This window comes from Hetaerina americana, unplaced genomic scaffold (genome assembly GCF_022747635.1).
Source record: "Hetaerina americana unplaced genomic scaffold, ioHetAmer1.1.p SCAF_24, whole genome shotgun sequence".
NCBI classification, from domain to species: Eukaryota; Metazoa; Arthropoda; class Insecta; order Odonata; family Calopterygidae; genus Hetaerina; species Hetaerina americana.
Genome location: NW_027286808.1, coordinates 3,448,274 through 3,469,643, shown reverse-complemented (window position 1 = coordinate 3,469,643; position 21,370 = coordinate 3,448,274).

The window sequence follows — 21,370 nt, the reverse complement described above, 5'->3', positions numbered from 1 at the left end:
TGTTTGCCGAAATTAAACGTGAGAAAACATGGGACTCCCCGCACGAAGGGACTTCAGGCCCTTCGTGCGGGGAGTCCCATGTTTTCTCACTGAGCCCTGTTTGAGAGATTTTAACTTTACTGATTTCCAAGATTCCTCGATCATTCCTGATTCGAAACAATGATCATTCAGTGAAATTACTCAGCAAATTTATATTTTTATGGAGAAATTATTGCTATGAAAATTTATGAAGTGGAATCCATACCACCCATCTAGAATTTTCCACGCACCTAGCTTTGAATTTCAAATTATTCAGCATGTCGTTTAGACCTAATTTTTTAACTAAAAGGATAAAGGTGCATTCCAGGTATTTCTTAAGTAATAGAATCTATATTATAACACAGATGTGAGAATAATTGAAAGTATACACCGTTATGGTAGTTTGAAAGAAGTGGCTTCAAATGTAGTAAAATACAATTGAATGAGCATTTAAATATATCTTAAACACTCCAAAATCGACATTATTAAACACCATAAAGAAACAAATAGGAAAAAATAAAATATGCATCCTGTAAAATTAAAAAAATTAAAAAAATAACATGCTTGCCTCAAATGACCTGATGAATTTTCCGACAGTTATTATTTTATTTCCCTGTTTCCCGAATACTATAAACATGATTAGCACATTTTTCATGGCACGTCTAATATCTTCACGGCAATCACGCAGAAGATTCCGTTTTTACTCCAACATTTCCATTTCGGGATGAGCCCTTGATGAAAAATCAACGTGACCCCTTCTCTCCTCCATGGTAATTGCTTTCATAAAGCGAGATTGAAAACCGTACACGATTTGACGGCACTCCAATATACGTGGGGCATCGGACATTGCTTCCACTCCTCCTCGCTCAAAATTGATCAAGACCCCGAAAGTCAAGCTTTTTCCCTCACCAACCCTCGGTGTAACAGCCAAAGGAAAATTTCCGGAAGCTGTCCATTTTATTTTGGGCAGAGCGAAGAAAAAAAGAGAGAGAATTTCAAAATTAAAGCCCTTTATTCAGGTTGAAATCGGCCAAGGGGAGGCCTTGCGTGCAACAGCATGGGACACCCTAGCCATTGCAGACGCCAAGTCAGTACAACGCTTCCCTCGGTAGGATGGTTAATTAACCAGCTTCCCACCAGGAGGTCATTTTATTGGAGGAAACTTAGCAGGCCAGCTTCTAATGGACTCGCCAAAGCAATGGAGAAGAGAATTGCCTCTTTTCTAGTTTAGTCGGAGCCTGGGATCGCTCCATTGATTGAATTGAAAACTGGCAGACGACAACCCATCAACAGCGGTGTCACGGAAAATTGAGACCCACGATTTAGCCTTAAGAAAACATAATTGCCTAGCTGTGTAGCCCCATTACGTCGGGCCATTAGATCCTCGAGGTTAACCAAGAATAAACCAAGAAGCGTAAATAGTAGACATCATTGTTTAATTTAGTAATCCACAGGTGCAAGTGATTTATACACCACCCAAGCCAATTCCATTATATTCATATTTATGAATGCACTACATTCTTTTACAAAATTATTTATTTTGCTCTTGAATTCGACAATTCTTCTACTAGCTAAAATTGTGCCATAGCTAATATGAAGCTATATTACAGCAGACGTTTTGTGCCACAAAAATATATGGTATCCATTTTAAGATCATCTAAATAGTGCAGAAATGTGAATTGTATCTTACTGCATGTAGGTTCAATAATTTATGAAAAAACTAGCATTATGTTTAACGAAAATAAAATGGTAAACAAGGTTTTGAATGTGGAAAAATACACCTATTCTGAGATGGCCAGCAGTATGATATTAGTCGAGGATTTTAGCATCATTTCCGGGGCATGATTTATAAGGCGGAATTTCAAGAATTTTTAGAGACCTCAACAATAACTCCATGGCAAGAGCGAACGTGTCAAGCAAAACAATAAAAGTGGAACGATCTGTTAGTACATCTACATATGTAGTACTCCGCAAGGGCATGTCATGAGGGGTGTTAGGTCACCAACCTTGTATGCAGTGATTACATTACTATACAGATATGAGTTCGATCATGCCATCGAACAAAATGATTCACGAGAAAGTAACCACTTGCGTGCAAAAATATTCAATAGCAGGACATATTCAAATCTTGCAGGAATAATATTATAAACATGGGTCTGTTTAAAATTCATGGAGAATATCGAAAAACTATATGCATTACCGACTCCAACTATCCCCTTCGGGCTTGTGGTCATTTCTATTTTGATCTCTAATAGTGCGAGGAAAAAATACATTATAAATTTATCCATCCTACAATCTATCTCCGTGATTTTACGATCGTGTATTGATCTACCATAATAAGTCGGGGCCTGCAATGTGCCTTGAAAATCCTCGGATAAGTGATCGACCTCAAATTTACATAGTAAATTTAACCTGCACTTGTATTTCGACCTACATCAACGAGTGACTCCCATCTTAGTTCGTCCATTAGTGTCTTGACACTGCTATGATGTTCACAACTTTTCACAAACCTAGCTGCTCTACGTTGCACTCAATCTAGTTCCCAAACCAAGCCTACCTCATGCGGGTCCCATACATACAGCGTACTCTAGACTATGCCTAGCTAACGTTAAATAACAGAGCTCTTTCAACCTCTAATTATATTTCCTAGTATCGTTTTTATGAATATTAACTTTTTACTTGCTTTCCACAAATTTTGCGAATGTGGTTTCCCCTTAGCATGTCCTTAGTTATCGCAACATCCAAATATTTCACCAGTTTTACGTTTGTTATGCTGAGTTCCTGTATAGTGTGATTTCAAGTGAAGTACTGCTGGCATTCCTTCACAAATTCATCGGTACACATTTATTCATATCTAATTCTATCTTCTATGCACCCCTCGCACCACTTTTGGATCGCACTTAAGTCATTAGATAATGAATCTCTATATTCATGACTGGTTATATCACTGCAAATCACTGCATCGTCATCAAAGTGGCGAAGTATATTTGAAAACTTAGAACTGAATCCAGCACCTACAGAATCGGAGGTGTATATATACGAGGGTCATCCGGAAAGTAGTACCCGTTCGTGAAATAAAGACACAAAAGTAAATATTAACAAACATAAAAAATTTTATTTGAAAGAGGATACTTTAAACTACTTCTCAACATAATCTCCAAGCAAATTAAGGCATTTGTCATAACGTGTGACAAGTTTCTGTATTCCTGCTGCATAGTCCTTCGCCGCCAGCTCATTGAGATACGCGAGGGACCCATCTTGCACAAATTTTTGCATAATGCAGATGGTGTTTAACAATTTCATGAACAATTGTTCGAGAAACATTGGGAAAATGCTCACAGATGTCATCAATTGTGACGCGCCGATCGTTCCTCACGAATTCGTCAACTGAGCTCACCAGTTGGTCTGTAATGACAGACGGTCTCCCCGAACGCTCATCGTCGTGTGTGTTCCCCCTCCCCATGTTGAAGTTGCGACACCACCGCCGAACAGACGACTCGTCCATTACATTGTCTCCATACACCTCCTTTAATTGGCGATGAATATCACATGGGCGAACGTTTCTTGCATTGAGGAATTTAATCACTGCCCTCACTTCACAACTGGCGGCGTTCTCAATTTTTTTAAACATTGTAAACAATCACAGAAACAACACAGGCAATGCTAGCGTCACGCAACTTGGCTCAGAGAAGGCAGACAAGCCACTGAAGCTATCTGACCTCGTCCAGCGGCTACTCGCGTCGTCAGCACTTCATGCGGCACGAACGGGTACTACTTTCCGGATGACCCTCGTACCTCTCGGTGAAATATTCCATTAAAGACGCTAAAGGGAAATTTCAATTCGTGCTAATCAGGCCTTAACTTAGGTATCATTTGAGAAATTTTGCATAGTGCAGACATATTTGCGAATCGAAAATTATGCTAGTCAAATCCGCTTAGCTCCTTTAAAATCGCTCTGAGAGAACAGAAAGCAAAACACGGTTATCAGAAAATTAAAGATCAAAATCAAGGTCGTGCAAGCTCTCAGCTACTGGGACAGATTAAAATTTTATAATGGGATGCTGAAACCAAGGAAATTCCAGTTCCATATCATATTAAATCGTGACACTTTAATCATCAGTGAATTTGACCGACATTCAAACTGATATGAGGAAATACTTTTCCCCTATCATAGTAAGGCAACAAAGGAAAACATTATACACAACTTCTCAAGAAAATAGAATATAAAACTAATCCCTTATATTCTTCTTAATCCCTCCATCAAATAAGCATACTGACTAACTGTAACATTCCTTCTGGTGCGTGCACTGTTATAAATCCTTATTGCCACACAAGAGCAATTTCCAGCATGCTTTCAATTTTACAAGTGGATATGCCAGTGAGACACTGATTGTGAGATAAAAGCGAAGGATTTCTCACCAAGCGATAATGGTGGTGTTACTGAGGCAATTTTCGCAGGTCAAGCTTAAAATAGAAACCTTTTCCTATGTCCTGCCTAGAGGACGAATTCGGATGAAACGGGAAAATCAAACCTTTTATGTGGGCACCATTTTTTACTTCGAGAGCAGGCAGTAACGGAGAGAAAAATAAAGCAAACACAATGGGTGCTTGGAAGTGAAACTGTAACTAGGGGGTGAAAAGTATAGGCGGTGGGAGGTGGTAGAGGGAGGACACGAGGAGGCAGAGAGGATGGAGAGGGAGGAGAGCAAACAAGTGGGGCAAGCCCCCGTCCCCTCAATTCCCTTCGAAAAAAATGGACGATGTGAACGAAAATCGGCGACGATGGTTCCGGGGAAGGCAGAGAGATCGGTGATGAGATTGCCCATCATCCGGGAACGGAAGTTGTCGATGGGGGAAGGAGAGTAAAATGCGAAGAGAGAAGGGATCGTGCACGGAGAGCGAGAAAAATGAAGATAGGAAGGGAAAGGGAGAAAAAGGATAACGTGCAGGTAAAGAGGAAACAGCAAAGCGGGCTTAAGGAGAGAGCGGTCTTTCCTCATCAGCAGGGTAAGATAAAAGTAATGATAATGGGCCAGCAAACATGAAAAATCAATGAATGCCAAGTGTGCCCTAGCATATTAAAACAAGTTAAATTGTGTGAGCGAAACATTTTTAACGTAATGCATTAATTACAAATTAATTCAAAAGTAACCATAGAACATTTCCGTAAATATTCTTAAAATTGTAATATTATCGGCGAAGGACGTATACAATTTAACACGCTATAGTAAGTAAATTAGTGTTCAAAATGACAAGATAAGTACAAACCTCCCTTGATAAAAGGTAAAATTAATAACCAGAAAATCAAACGATTAAGTATAAGCAAGATGTGGGATGGGACGGAGTTGTTAAGAGAAATCCAAAGAAGGCAGCAATGATTAATACAGATCATTTCGACTGACGATGGAATGCTGAAACCTGAGATAGAGAGGAGGACGTTAGGCATGGGCAGGAAAAGAATATAGATATTGGACGGAATGAAGGAAGGTAGAATTCACGCAGAATTAAAGAAGAGTTTTGTTGTACGAGGTGTCAGGTTTTGCCCAAATCGGAGAATTTATTTTATTTATCAGTGATTATTAACTACCATAAAAATTTATATTTGATCCTTGATTATCCCTTCGATGTCTCGATTGCGTTTCCACAGTTGGAATCAAGCAAAATAATTGCAAATTAGGTATTTTTTTCCAAATAACCAACATAGCGATGACATGAACTAAAACACTGTCGGGGATCGAGATGCTGCAGTGACTGCGACAACGTTCATGCTTCTCACCGAGATGGCCCGAGTCCAAATCCTGGAGACAATCAATATTTTTCTGTAGTATTCCTATCCCTGCAAGAGGTGCTTTGTGGAGGGCACTTTGAGTGAGTACGACGTCCGTCGGATGGGACGTCAAACTGCAGACCCCTTTGGTGCCTTCAAATAGAGTAGGTTAATACCGACGTTGGATTTCTCTCCACTCTTCATCCTTACCTGTCCATCCGTAATGTCGCAAGCAACTTTAGCTATTGGTCGCCTCCCATTAAACTACAACAACTACTTCAACAGTGTCTTATTTTTAGCACCCACGATTTAGTGGAATCAGCAAAAAGGAGGATTAGGAGGAGAAATACGGCCAGTAAAACTGTAATCGGCAAATTTTGACCACATCAAATAGGACGGTATGGGTAATTAATTGGTATATTCATTGAAAGTTGGCAAACAAGCTGGCAAGAAACACAAGGGGTGGAAAAAATGTTATTTAAATGAATATGCTATTTATTTACCCATGGAAATCAGCATAAATACGTGAATAATTTACAGCAATAATTTAAATATGATGTACCACAATTACGTTGCGCATACAATGGTAAATCATATATGTCACGAGAAGATGGAAGTGATTAAGCGACCTTTTCCCTTGACAATGTTGATTTATTCTGCTGCCGCCCTCCTAATAAATACATTAACCGAACTTTGTTTAGGAAATTCCTATGGCTAAAAGGTGCAGAATATAGAATATGATATAAATATTAGCATAACTAAACTTTCAGAGCATTTGACCTACCATGGCTCCTTTGCTAACCATATTACAATAAAACATAGGATGACTGATCTAAGATTTCCCTGAAATAATGTTGTGTGGTGTGAAAGCGGCCAGTCAATAATAAATTAAGGTGGGTAATACTTCCAACGCTAAATCCTTCAAATTGATTGGGAAAAAATACGTGAGAACGTAAATAGAAAATATAGCAGATAATATTTAATCAAAACAACAGTAATAAATAAATATGCAGCTAAAATGATTTCAACAACTGGTATAGAGTTGGAAAAACCTGCGACAGGGAAAATTGCCTCCTACTAACTTATACTGGGGATTGTATTTTGTCAGTTCACATCGCGGTGGTCGATTTACGGAGGAACTCACGACAAAGAAACTCCACCGTGAAAAAGAAACCTCACCACGGGAATTTGCTGCTTAGCGACAGATTTACCCTGGTTGTGGTGAACGCAAGGAAAGAAACTTTGGAACGACTGTTCATTCACCTCACAGCATGAGAAAATTAACCGTGGCAGTCTATGGTAAGGGGATGGAGATGGATAATTAATAAAACAGTGCAGATGGTCATATGGACCCTTGCTGCGAAGAAAACTTAAAACACAGCTCATGTCGCCCGCGAAAACAATCTACTTTTTTACAGGACCGCGCAATTCGTCTTCCCTGAACACTGGAAGCAATTGGCCGGTATGAATCCTATTTCTCTCCTAAAAACTTTCTCCTTGCGTCTTCAGGAGTTTGTGTGCGGTTAAAGCATAACGAAGATTCACGATACGATAATAGAAGCTTTCTGAAACGCCATCCATAATGTCTACATCTTTTAATGTTTCGCCAACTCACTTCCCCGTTCCTTATTAAAAAGAAACTTTCCAGTTAAACTCATACGTGGTTCTCTTTCTCAACAGTAACGGCAATTTACCCAAGTGACACTATGAAACTTAAAAAAATTCTCTTTCCACTCCACCCTGTCCCTCCCGAAGTGAAAAATTGCTATCCTGTGGGCATCTGCGTCTTTTTTCGACCATTTAAGGAAGGTGACCATAGCGAGTGATTAAAGGTGGATGAGAGAGGTGTTTTTATAGGTTTACTTTACTTTCTTCATAATGTTGGTTCTCTCCCCCCAGATGAATACCAAACAAGAAAAGGTAACTACGTGATAGCGATGAACCAAAGGGAAAATTTTAGGACTTGGAAAGCAGAGTTATTGCAAGCGAGGAAACTTCAGCAGATCAATACCACTCTGAGATATCAGGAACATCCGGCTAACAAAGAAATGAACACCACCATATATGGTAAACGGCAACGAGGGTTACTTCTTAACGATTAAAACAGGAATTCTTCTACAGTTTTTGAGCAATTATATCCAAAACGTAGATGGAAAGACCTGATACATTAAGATTGGCAGAAATAGATTGTTGGTAAACTTCAGAAGAGAAATTTAACTCTCGAGTACTAATTTTAAATGACATTTTACCGAAAGAAGCAATTTTTCTCCTTTGCTTTAAAACAACTGATATCTTTGTATACCCGTTTTCCGAGGAGTGTGTTGGTAATGAAAGTAATGAATACAAACATTGACCAAGTTAAAGCATAAAGACAATAGAGATATGCTACAAAGCGTGCAGATCTCTTGTAACAAATTCTGACACATGCTTCAAAAAACTTATAACAATCACTTCCACTTGGTGTATTTTGACCAAAGCCTAATGAGTTTATCTTCTTTGCAAAATCACTACTAATTAGTAGTAGTGTCCAGAATCAAGGTGGTTTTCGATGGACCCATATCCTACTAGCTATTGTTCTCCTATTAACATGACGAAAATATCTATAAGTTCGCTAACACATATTATTCGTCTTTTTTTTCCTTTAAAATGCCAAAGTATTTATTCTTATCCTCCTCCTGCTTCACTTTCCCAACATTCTTCCTTCTTGTGTCGTCTTCAGCATATTATTTTTTCCTAGTACATATATCCCACATCCACTCAATCTGCCATAGAATTTCTCCCAACAAACTTCTCTCTTTTCCTTTCAACTCCAGAATTTCCAAATTTGTTTTCCTTTCAATCCATTATATATATATATATATATATATATATATATATATATATATATATATAACACTTTTTGAAAGTCTCACGGACGTGAATAATAATGTATAACACTTAGCATTAATGGACACAGACAAAAACACAGAAACACACAAAAAAGAGACTCACTATTTTTCGAATTTTCGGTGGTCGTTGCCACCTTTATCAAGGAAGAGAGGGACAGAACTCAGTTCTGTCCCTCTCTTCCTTGATAAAGGTGGCAACGACCACCGAAAATTCGAAAAATAGTGAGTCTCTTTTTTGTGTGTTTCTGTGTTTTTGTCTGTGTCCACTAATGCTAAGTGTTATACATTATATATATATATATATATATATATATATATATATATATATATATATATATATATATATATATTCCATTATTTTTATCACCAAATTCTCAAAAGATCCCAATCTACGATTCCTCTTATTTCAAGCACCAGAAAGTGTGGTAGTTAGGTGGGAAGAACGTTGAACTACTGACCGAAAGTTCCGGATTTGATCCTGGTTAACGCCTCTCGGTAAACACAGATTCACCCAATTTTTCTAATTTTTCGGCAACCAGATCTTCCTGGAAACCACAGACGACATAGGGAAAAGAACTGTCTCCCACATCAACCCAGATTTGGGCATTTCCAACGGCGTTTTGGAGCTTTGTACGAGGTGAGCTCTAACCTCATATTTTAAAACACCGCTCGACTTGATTGTAGTATTACACCTAAAATAGTGAATGAAACTTTATGGTCATCAGAGTAGGTTTTTTTCTGCTTTGCTCATAAATTTGTTATGTAAACAGGCATACTCTATTCTAAAAATGATTGCAACGTGTCAATGAGATATCAAAACGTGAATTTCCGCTGATATGCCTTAATCGATTTTTTCATACAAGCAATACTCAAAGCATCTATAGTACGAGTGAAAAACTACGAAGTATACCTTTGAGTACCATTATTAGAGATACAGTGATTTGCGCCTAATAGACTAGTTCATAAGAAACCCAATAATTTTCATAGAAGAGACAATTTCCTTAAAAAGGAATTATAATTACTTGATGATGGAAAAGAGATATATTTTGTACGTATAGTTTCCGTCTAACTAATTACTTAGAATAATACGAGTACATTACATAGACTTTATTTTGATGAGTGTGTTATTATAAAACGCTCGTATGATAAACGGTCAGGTAATTTATTGGTTTATTAAAGTGGTTTAATGTCATTATTAAAAATTATTACTTTGTAATTTTACCGTATGTTTTTAGACACGACCCGGGTTCTGACGTTCAGCGTCATCATCAGTTGAGAACCTAAATGGTAATTGTGTTTAAATTAAATACCGTGGCATTGCAAAGTTATAGTTTTCCATTATAAAATGAATCGACCACATAAAGTCACGTCTCAAGCAACCAATTATGGTATTATCTCCACCGAAGATGATTTCTAAGAAATTATGATATCATCTCAATCTTATAAATATAACAATATTTTTGGTGAGAGAAAATCATAAATAAAGATAGGAAAAATATAGTTTCGATATTTAACAGCGAATAATAAATTTGAAAGAGCCTTAGAACTTCAATTTTAAGCATATATTTTATAGCTGGGTTGTGCATTATTGATGCAAAGATACGATGGGGTATGTGATGAGTTACAAGTCTGCATACCAACGTAGATAGTGTCATTAAGGTTAACCAAGCTGAAAAGAAAATAAATAAATACAAATTGTCCAGCAAGAGGAAGGAGAGAACCTTTCTAACTTCCATTAGAGAAGACAGTTGTAGCATTAAATTCCATTTCGTGTGTTTCCCTATTTTTTGTATGACCCATGTTTTTTTCTTTATTTGTTTCCTCTCACCACACCTGTGTGGGCGAACATACGCTTCGTCAAAGCAATTCGTCAGCGTCCTCGAAAGAAGTCATATCAAAAAATATTAACAAGATGCACACACAAACATCTACATGCATCTGATGACCTAGGAAAAAGCGTTTATTATGGTTACTTAATAAAAATACGAGCGATGGAAGAAAAACAGAAAAAAGGTTTTTTGCACTCAGAAATTTGAAACTAGGATTTTCCTCAGATTCTGGGAATCAAGTTAGCCTGCCTGCCCTTAACACTGCTCGGCCTTCAGAGTAATTGGAAAAGTATGAACAAGCGTTGAGGATAATGACCCTCTTCATATGACATGTTTCTCTTCGCACAGTGTTCATGATCTCAATCCTCTCCATAAACATTCTGTTTGGTATTTTATTTCTTCAGATACATCCTTTATTTTGGTACTCCCTAAAATATTTTAAGGGAGAATGAGAGTCTTTCCGTGGAGCATGGACTATTTGATATTTCGTCACTAAAACCGACACAGTGGCATCTTCATCCATCCGCGAAATCTACAGTTACATCGCTTGCTTTTTTTTTTTACTTGGATGTCTGAATTAGGCCTTGGTCCGGAGGTTGTAGCGCTACTATAATACTTGGTGGGAAAAATTGAAATAGAGCATTGGTTAGTTTGACTTGATGGATTTAATTTGATTGTCAAGACTTAGTCTTATTTTGGAGAAAATTACGATTGTGTTGCTTTTTCTCTCTGTCAAAGCCTGACAACCAATCTTTCAATATCGTTGATGTGATCCATGCCTTCTTATTTGCATATCAACACTAACTCAACTTCACCATATCAGTGTTTTGGAAACACCTCAGTCGAAGAGATTTTTCAATAACCAGTTGCCTCTTTTTCTTCGTCGCACTTACGGAAAAGAACACGGTCAAACTTCTGTAAGTCAGTTTTTCACCTACACATCGCTCTGTCTTCAGTGTCGGAGATTACGAAATAATAGATCACTTTCGTTTACAGGGAATGAATGTTGCTGTGTGACGTTTCTGATTGATTTATTTATATTACGATGTCGGAAGATTTTCCATTTCTCAAGCTATGCGCCAACTCTTTCACAATCATATTTCAAGAAACAATCTATCAAAGCACCCGTCCCCAATGAAGCGATCACCCATCATGACGATCATTTTTTAGAGGAACCGTTAGCGGCCGCTAAATACATGTTTCATTGTATTTTGGTTAAACGAAATAGCTCAGCCATCCATTTAATACTGTGATTGAACAATGCAACATTGAAAGATTCAAATATTCTTTTATGGTGGATATTTGCATTTCTTACCGGTCATTTAATAAGCCTCTCCCCATAATGGTTCATCTTAACCCATATACCATAATAAATTAGCAAAATGAAAAACATTACAATTGGTTAAAATGGTAAAGGAACGTATGATGTTAAAGCCCACATTTTCTGAATTTAGAGAAATTATCGATCCATGATTAAGAACGAATCACCAGATAAGCATTAATGCGCGTAAGTATACGCTTGTGCAAATAAATAAATATATTAATTTCTTTATACGCAAGTGTTGTGTGCGTGTACAGTTATATATTCAATACTATGTATAACTGCATATTGATAAATTGATAACCGGTCCTCTAACACACCCACCAAACATCCCTCTTGGCGGCTTAATTCTGGGTAGATGTAGCAGCTAATTTTCTGCAAGGATTAATTCATCTACAATAGTACCGCAATCTACAATACAGAAAACCATATGCATTGTGAATTTAATGGAAAACGACGTGATTAATAGGAATTCTAACGCCTAGTAGAACTAAACGGAAAACTTTTAAAAACTCAATAAATCAAACTTTCTTTATAATGGTAAAATATTACTACTTCTTGCTGAAATTTGGCATAATGGACCCCTATAAAACAAGAAATGTCGATGTTTTAGCTAAAATAATAATTCTATCCTCAAACACGTAGGGTGAATTGTTAAAGTTAGACCATTACAAAAATGTTATTGAAATAAAAAACTTGGTATTTTTCCTCTATCTTCTTAGTGCTTCCATATTAGCACTAAAAATTTAAATTATATCGGCTCAACTTATAGTTAAGAACATGCCCGTTTTCTAAAACCAAAATATAACAGCTTATTTACATGGTACAGCAGGAATGCTTGGAATAAAGCTTGACAGCATGTATTCGACCATGGAAGGGTAACTCTCGACTGACTATCTAGTCCTTGCGAGAACCACACCAGAGATGGAAATCTAAAGTCATGAACTTAGCCAGAGGATTTTGGGGAAGAACAACTTGCAATTGGGGACCACCACTCCGCCATCATCTCACGGTGACGTCCGGTGAGCACTGAGGTGCTGTAACTAATTAAGGAAGTGCATGTCGTTCCTCAACTGAGTGAATCGTTGGGAGAGAAGACGGTGAGGATGTTATGGGGAAGAGGGATGGGTGTCCACCCCCTTGCCGCCACCGTCCGCGCGCCGTCCGTGTTCCAAGTCTGCCACAGACGCTGCTTTACGATCGCCACCCTTCAGGCCCCCGCGGCGTGGGAGACGAAGGAGCACACCATCAAGACGGCGGCAGCGTCAGGGATGAGGATGGGAGGCAGTCATCGCCCCGGTGGCCCGGGGACTACGCCAGACACCCACGGACACGCTCTGACGCTAACGCCCACCTGTCAACCGACCTCCCTCTAACACGCCAACCCTCCTCTCCCTCCTTCCGGCCCACCTACCCACACCCGACATCCCTCCCGCACCTATTCTCCACATCTTCCACCACCACCGCATAAATTCCTACCGGTGTTTGAACGCGTGACTCCGAGGATCTCACGAGTTAACGTCGGGAGACAAGGCGAAGAGATCAGAACCGGAAAAGAGCAAGTGCACGCCATGTACTCTTTTAGATAACTATCATCTACTCTTCCGTGGATAAGGTGCTGTTCTTTACGAGATACGAGAATTAATCAAACTCTCTTTGGGTTCCAGATGAGATATTATATGTGAGAAACAGAGTCAGGCACCTAAGTTCCCCCGTCTAGCCGAAGCAAGAGGAGTTACAACAAATGCAAAAACTTCTGGGGGCATTGCAGACAGGGAAGACTTCAGTTTTGCGGTCTTTTGTCGAGAGCGCAGTAAATCATGAAAAGGGAAAATGAACGACTTTAAATATGCCAAAAAGAGTTGTGAGTTCACCTTTGAGATAGTTTTCACAGCTATGACATGTAATAACATTATAATATGCATGGCATGTTAGTCACAGACGATGTAAAGCCTTTTCATGCTATCTCCAAGCGGTCTTTTAATCTGAACTATTATTTATTTTCTTGTGATTATTTGAAACACTTCAATTCTGTAACTTTCTCACCGCCATTAAATAGCCATGTTTATACATTGTCTTTTAAAATGAAAAAAAAGGGTTTCCGGAGAAAAGTAAACAAATTTGAAATATTTGGCGCATTACTGCTATGCACCAAATTAATCATCAAAAACGAATAATTGCTCCTGATACTGCTAATAGACAAATAAATGACCTCCTAGGTAAGACAAGGCACATCTGCTTACCGAAAGAAACCCTAATAACGCACCACTTTACCTTATTCAACAAGTCCTACTTATTTCTATAAAATTCAAGTAATAGTGGAAGAAAAGCTACAAAATTGACTATCAGAAACTCGCTATGGTGCCGAGATTAAAAACGACATTAAAATCAATATTGATTTTTTTTAATGAAAGCGCGCAAGAATTCGCCAGAGGAAAACAGAGTAGAGATGGAAAAACTTAGAAAACTGCAGCTTAGACAAAGCAAAAAAAGGATAATAGAGGGCCTAAGTTAAGAGAAAGAGTTACGCTGCGGTAGAAAAAGAATAATTTGAGCCACTATGGGAACAGAGTTGGCGGAGACGGATTGGCGGCGAAGAGAGAGAACATGGAGAAGGGGAGAGGATAGAGAGGGTCGTTCCTGGCGGGTTTGGATGGGGAATGGTGGTGAAAGAATTCATGGGATGGAGAAATACACGAGTGCAGCATCCAGGCCAGTTGATGGACTGGTGACGGCGTACCCTTGATGGGTGACTGTTCCACACTGTTTCCTACTTAACCGAGGAGAGGGAGTGTAGGTGTCCGAGGGCTGGTTGTCCGCGAGGGGTGGAAAAGTTGATGGGTGGGAAGGGGGAGGGTGGAAGAGAAGGGTGGAAGGAGACGAGTTGCGGCGCGTGGGAGGACCGCGTGCAAACATTGACAAGGGCAACACCTATTCTGCTGTCAGGTCGCACACATGGACGCAAACAAGGCTCGCGGGGAGTGGGAGGAAAGGTCGGCAAAGCGCAGTGGCGTGTTGCACCGGAGATGCGGAAAAGAATCGAGAATAAAGGACGTTTGGAACAGTGTCTACTTTCAAAAAAATGTTTTACTGTTTTCTATCCGTCGGAAATTATGGAAAAATATAACTGACGGGAAGGTGATCATTTAAGTGAACATTTATTTCATTGATGATGCAACTATTTTCATATCTATATCTTTTGGTCGACTTTTTATGACTTCAGAGAAATCAAAATATGGAAAAGAGGAATGACGCAGGCATATTATATTGCTGGTACATATAATATCTACATCTACATCTACATAATACCCCGCAAGCCGCCGCAAGGGCGTGTGGCGGGGGGTGTTAGGTCACCAACCGTAAAAAAGAAAAATACCACATGCAAAAAAACAACACGGAAAATTACACCCACAGCAGCGCACACACTCATGCAAAAATCCCTTCATCCAATACTCATGCAAACACATATACCGCAAAACAACTAAAAAACTGCACCCAATGATGCAGCACGAAAGCCATCCTACAACACGGAAGCCAGGACACAACAAGCAAGAAATTGAAACACCACATGAAAATGCAGCACGAAACACTCTGCCCCCAAAGAGTCTTTAAAAGGCAGGGAATGCGACCCAACGTTGCAGGTAGCAGGAATTTCCCCCCGCGGAGAGGGACGAGGGATTGAAAGGGAAACTTAAAAACAGATGAACAGAACACGAATGAGGTCATTCGGGAAGAATGTGTCATTATAACAAAACACATAAGGTTAGTGGAAGAGCATGCATTTATATAATCTATTTATATAATATAATCTATTGCTGTTAATCTTAGGATTAATCTGCAATATGCTGAGATAATAGAGACTTTTCCCTGATATTAACGAAATCTAGTTTTAAACTAAGTAGGAAATTAATGGCCAATTCACATTGATTTGCTAAAGATAAGCGTAATTAAGAATGAACACTTTTGCTTTCTCATCCTCCGTCATACGAGGGTCATCCGGAAAGTAGTACCCGTTCGTGAAATAAAGACACAAAAGTAAATATTAACAAACATAAAAAATTTTATTTGAAAGAGGATACTTTAAACTACTTCTCAACATAATCTCCAAGCAAATTAAGGCATTTGTCATAACGTGTGACAAGTTTCTGTATTCCTGCTGCATAGTCCTTCGCCGCCAGCTCATTGAGATACGCGAGGGACCCATCTTGCACAAATTTTCGCATAATGCAGATGGTGTTTAACAATTTCATGAACAATTGTTCGAGAAACATTGGGAAAATGCTCACAGATGTCATCAATTGTGACGCGCCGATCGTTCCTCACGAATTCGTCAACTGAGCTCACCAGTTGGTCTGTAATGACAGACGGTCTCTCCGAACGCTCATCGTCGTGTGTGTTCCCCCTCCCCATGTTGAAGTTGCGACACCACCGCCGAACAGACGACTCGTCCATTACATTGTCTCCATACACCTCCTTTAATTGGCGATGAATATCACATGGGCGAACGTTTCTTGCATTGAGGAATTTAATCACTGCCCTCACTTCACAACTGGCGGCGTTCTCAATTTTTTTAAACATTGTAAACAATCACAGAAACAACACAGGCAATGCTAGCGTCACGCAACTTGGCTCAGAGAAGGCAGACAAGCCACTGAAGCTATCTGACCTCGTCCAGCGGCTACTCGCGTCGTCAGCACTTCATGCGGCACGAACGGGTACTACTTTCCGGATGACCCTCGTAGTATAGTTAACATGAAGAGAAATAGAAAAGTAATCATATTTATTTCATATAACTTATTATAATTCCCTGTATATTTATTGCCTTCGACAAGATTGGGAAACAATACACGTGATAACATGTAATTAAAGGTAGTTTAACATTAACATAAGTATATAACATGGTTTACTCTACGTATCATTTTGAATGGATTGATGAAATTTTTTGACAATGTTTATATATTTTTCCTTCGTTAAATGGTGAGCATTCTTGCCGCGTGCATTCACTTGGGACAGGTGTTTTATTTGTTAATATATATTAATATACACGGTTCTCTTTAAGACTGAAGTACTTTAATAACTAATTAAGTTTATTAAGTGCCGAAACATTCATTTGGACTCTGCTAGGGGAAATAATTACTCTATGATCTACCTCTTTAAAGGAATAGCCATTCTAAGATGTTAAATCAAGCAGGTCCCTAGTAATTTTGAAGTTTATTCTTGGGCTCAATAGTTCTCTAATATATTTATGTAAAAACCTTAGAATAATGTCGAATATGTACTTTATGTACTGTAATGTTTCTGTACTTCATGTATCCGTGCGCGAATTGCTTAAAGGTTGAGTGAGTAACGCTGCACTTGATGACATGACTGTTTGTATGTATCTATGGCCGCACGAAATGAAACCCAGTTCTTGCGTAATCACCCGCTCGGCATTAAGCCGTAAGTGTTTTGATGACCAACAAAACCATATATTTTTATGCAATTTTTTGAAATTGGCGAGTCCAGTCAGCAAAAAGTCCAAAAGTAATGAAAAATCTCAGATTTATATTCATTTGGCCACTTCCCGAGAAACAGGCTGTTTGATTTTCTAAGCACCAGGTTTTCCGAAGAATTCACAGGCGTCACAGAGGAAGAAATTGGCATAAATACCACGACATGTGAATTTCACACCCCACAGAGATCAGTAGAAGTGAATTTTAGCTTCACATACCAAACAACCTTAGAATTTCTTACTCTAGTTTTTCTTTGAATTTATTCATTCAAAAGCATACATAAAAATGTTTTCCTTTCTCAATGATCGCATTTGCCGTCTCATAAACCATTTAATTTTTACATACGCTAAGCTTTTACGGGATGCGCTTGAATGTTTTTTACTTTTCTTGGATTCATCAACAATGGCGTTTGCGAGCCCTGCGCTGGGAGGGGGATTGAAACAACCCTGATGCAACCCTCAGAGTACCGACGCAATGCACAATAGCGCTCCACCAGGAGGAGGCAAGCAAATCGACAAGCGACACGTTGCGCTGAGAGTTGCTGTCTCTTCCCCGCGTAAAGGCGACTTCCCTCTCTCCTCGCCGCACAAAAGGACGACAAGAGTCATCTAGAGTTCAATGCATAACTAAATGCACTGTGGCGCGTAACACGCGACGCCGACTTGCTTTTTTCTCATTCCCCTCTCGCCCTCCAGACGACAGTGAATAACACAGCGCGACCCTTGTCCGTACTCAACCTGCACAAGTGCACCGACGGGGTCTGTGTAGTATTAGCTGTCACTGCGTCAGAGAGTGAGCGAATTCTAATGCAACTTTATGCATACCCATATGCTCTCCTCTCATGGACATCCCAACTTGGAGTTAGTCAGTTGAATTAAGCGAATCAAGTTGTAACGACGTTAATGGCGTCATCGTTGCCTAACAGAGAGAGAGAGGGAGATAGTGAGAGAATGACCTAGCTAGGGCAACGGGAAAGAGAGAAGGAGAGAGAATGAAAGGAAAAATAGGATGCAGCGATATTCATTGGAGTCGAAAGATATAAAGCCTCAACGCCCGGCAAGAGAGTAAACGACATGTGTCAGCACGTATACACGTTTCCTCGCTTGAATGTAAAAAAAAGGGAGGGGAGTTGGTGAAAAGGGATTCGAGACGAGAACATAGATCGTTGTCCGAGGAGGGTTAATAAGCTGTGCGCTCGCACGTTTTATGGTCGCCCTTACTGGCGTTTTAGGTTATCAAGTCCGCTATCCTCACGCCGACAAGGGAATTCATGCATGAGAATAGATGTACATGGACGGTGTCGCAGAATTCAGGCCGAGGTGACACCAGGCCGAATAGAGCTCCAGATACAAACCAACAAGTTAATCAATCTCCTACGTTTAATCTAAAGAAATGCCCCATTTTGATTGTATATGGAGGATATTGTTTTAAACGTCCGAGACTTGATTTAAAATTAGTACTCATTACTTTTAAAAGTATTCTTCTTACGGGAGGCAAGGATAAATCTTTGGCCTTATTCCACCGTATGTCTATTTTCTATGCCTCGCACATGGAAAAAAGCAACAGCTCAACAATTTATATTTAAATGAGTACAAATAAGTTCTCATATTTCGGCAATTAGCATTTGTATTAGACCATAATTTGTCCCTGACAAAAACTTAATGTAATATAATATTAATTCCGCGGCGTACTATTCGTACCTAAACTTCAATAGATTTTTGTTAATTTCATAATAAGAATTTGAAAGGGATAAATGGATATACGTATTAAACTATTTTTAAATCTTATAGCAGCTATTTAATTACAATTAAACTCATTTAAAGATATTTTGCCGCATTAATCCCGAAATGTATCATGGGTATTTATATTTTACGTGGCAACAAAATTTCTCCCCAGTAAATATTCTTCAACTAATACGCTTTAAACTACGTACAATCATCCTTGCCAAAAGTTATACTTGAAGCACTGAAATAATTACAAAATCAAGGGCTAAATGAGACGAAGTATTTCATATTATATACATTTTCATGAATACATATCGTTATTTTATCTCCTTCAAGTATATAGTTGTTCCCCTTAACATTGTTGGAATGAGTACTTAAAAGAAAATTTCTCAAAAGCGGGAGGAAGGACGGATAGGAATTAATGATCAGAGCTTGGTTATTCCCCCTGTTCTTCGAAAAAATTGCCTGACTTGGTTAACTCTCTAGGTAAGAAGTGTAACAAGCCCTTTGATAATGGGATTGAATATCACGAAAGACGTCGTTTTTCGCAAAACAATTTCACTTTACTCGATAATGTGCGCTACGACCAGCAACTCCATAATACTCAATCTTCTCAATGAACAGCATACAGGTGACGCACCATAAAGCATATATTTACTCATTCATCATTTTTAACAATAGCAATGGATCTTTATCTGACAAGAATAACGCTGCCCTCTTCAACAAATTGTAACGTTATCGCCATTTAATCGTGAAAGCGTCCAAAAATACCGATTACATACCACATGTTACGGTCGTTGATATAATATGCGCGGCAGAAGCACACACCCACGACATGCACAAAACATCGAATAGGATTCAACGCGGAGCAAACCCATTTACTGCGTTCATTTAATATTTTATTCCTAAAAAGAGCAACAAAAGAGCGAGCACACCTCCATAGGATGACGGATGATACCTGCTCTTAGAAATCAAGAATTTGCCGTAACAATGGGGTCCGGGCGAGAGAAGAGAGAGAGCAAAGGGTGAGGACGACAGGGTTCACGGGAGGAAGAGGCACCCAGATCCAAGGGAGGGATGAGTGGAAGTAAGTGCGAAAGCAGGGCGGGCGGGGGCCATCAGAATCGGATGGAGGGGGAAGGAAAGAAGAGAGAGTGTGAGAGATAAATGATGAATGGGGGAAGTCCGAGGAAGGGTGGAGCGTGGGAAGGAGGTGGAAGGGTCGCCGTCATGGGGTGGTGAAGGCCTCTGTAGGGGCGCAAATGTGGAAAATTGGTAGAATTCCTTTGTATAGGGCGAGTTTTAGAGGCAAAACGACGAAAACGCCGGTGTTCGAAGGAGGTGAGAAGGGAGACAGATTGGGAAGGGTGAAACGTGGAGTAGGGGGGAGGGAATACAGCGTAGAGGCCGATGATGATTCTGGGAGGGATAATGGTAGGTGGGCGTCGGGAGAGAGGAAATGGGGAGGAGGAGGAGGAGGAGTGGAGGAAAGGCACGCGAGAAGTGAGGATAGGAAGGAGGTTGGAAGGTAGTGGGAGGGGGTTTGAACGGGAGCGAGGGGTAAGAATGGGTAGTAGAGGGGAGAGGTGACAGAAAAGAGGGAAATGAGAGTAGAGGAGGAAATGAGGGGACGACGGACAAAGGACAGGAGGGAGGGAGGCTGGCATTAGGGCGGTACCTGGAGTGGGGAGACGTGATGGAATTGAAAAGGGGGACAACATAGGAGTGTAGGAGAGGAAAGGGAAAATGGGATGGAAGGTGAAGGGAAAGCGAGAGGCTGAAAAGAAGAATCGAAATATCCTTTCCACTCCCCGAAGAAATCCGTCCGATCGCATTTAAATCAACATGAAGATGTCGACGTGTATATTATTTTCTTCGTACCAGCAATATATTTATTCAATAAATATGTGCACATATATACACACACATTTCCATGACATGGTGGTATCATACGATTTTCTTCGTTATATGAATAGGGGTGAGAGAAATCAGCGGTACACGCAAAAACCGGATTGATCAGATAATATTTGCCTTCAAGAAATAAAATTTTCAAGAATTTCACTTGAAAACTAAATTGATAAGAGAAAATCATATCTCAAAGTTTAACGAGTAACATTAGGAGGAACTAACTAATAAAATCCCAAATTTATCGGGGGTAACGATGAAAATGACACTGTGGTTAACCCATTTCCGTCATATGAGGGGATGCTGTATCATTACGTTGTTTTCGAACATTTATAACGACCTAAGGAGCATCTAATGAGAGAATATTTTCCCACAGTTAGGTAGAAAAACGCAGAAACGGAAAAATGACGCCACAAGGTTAATCAC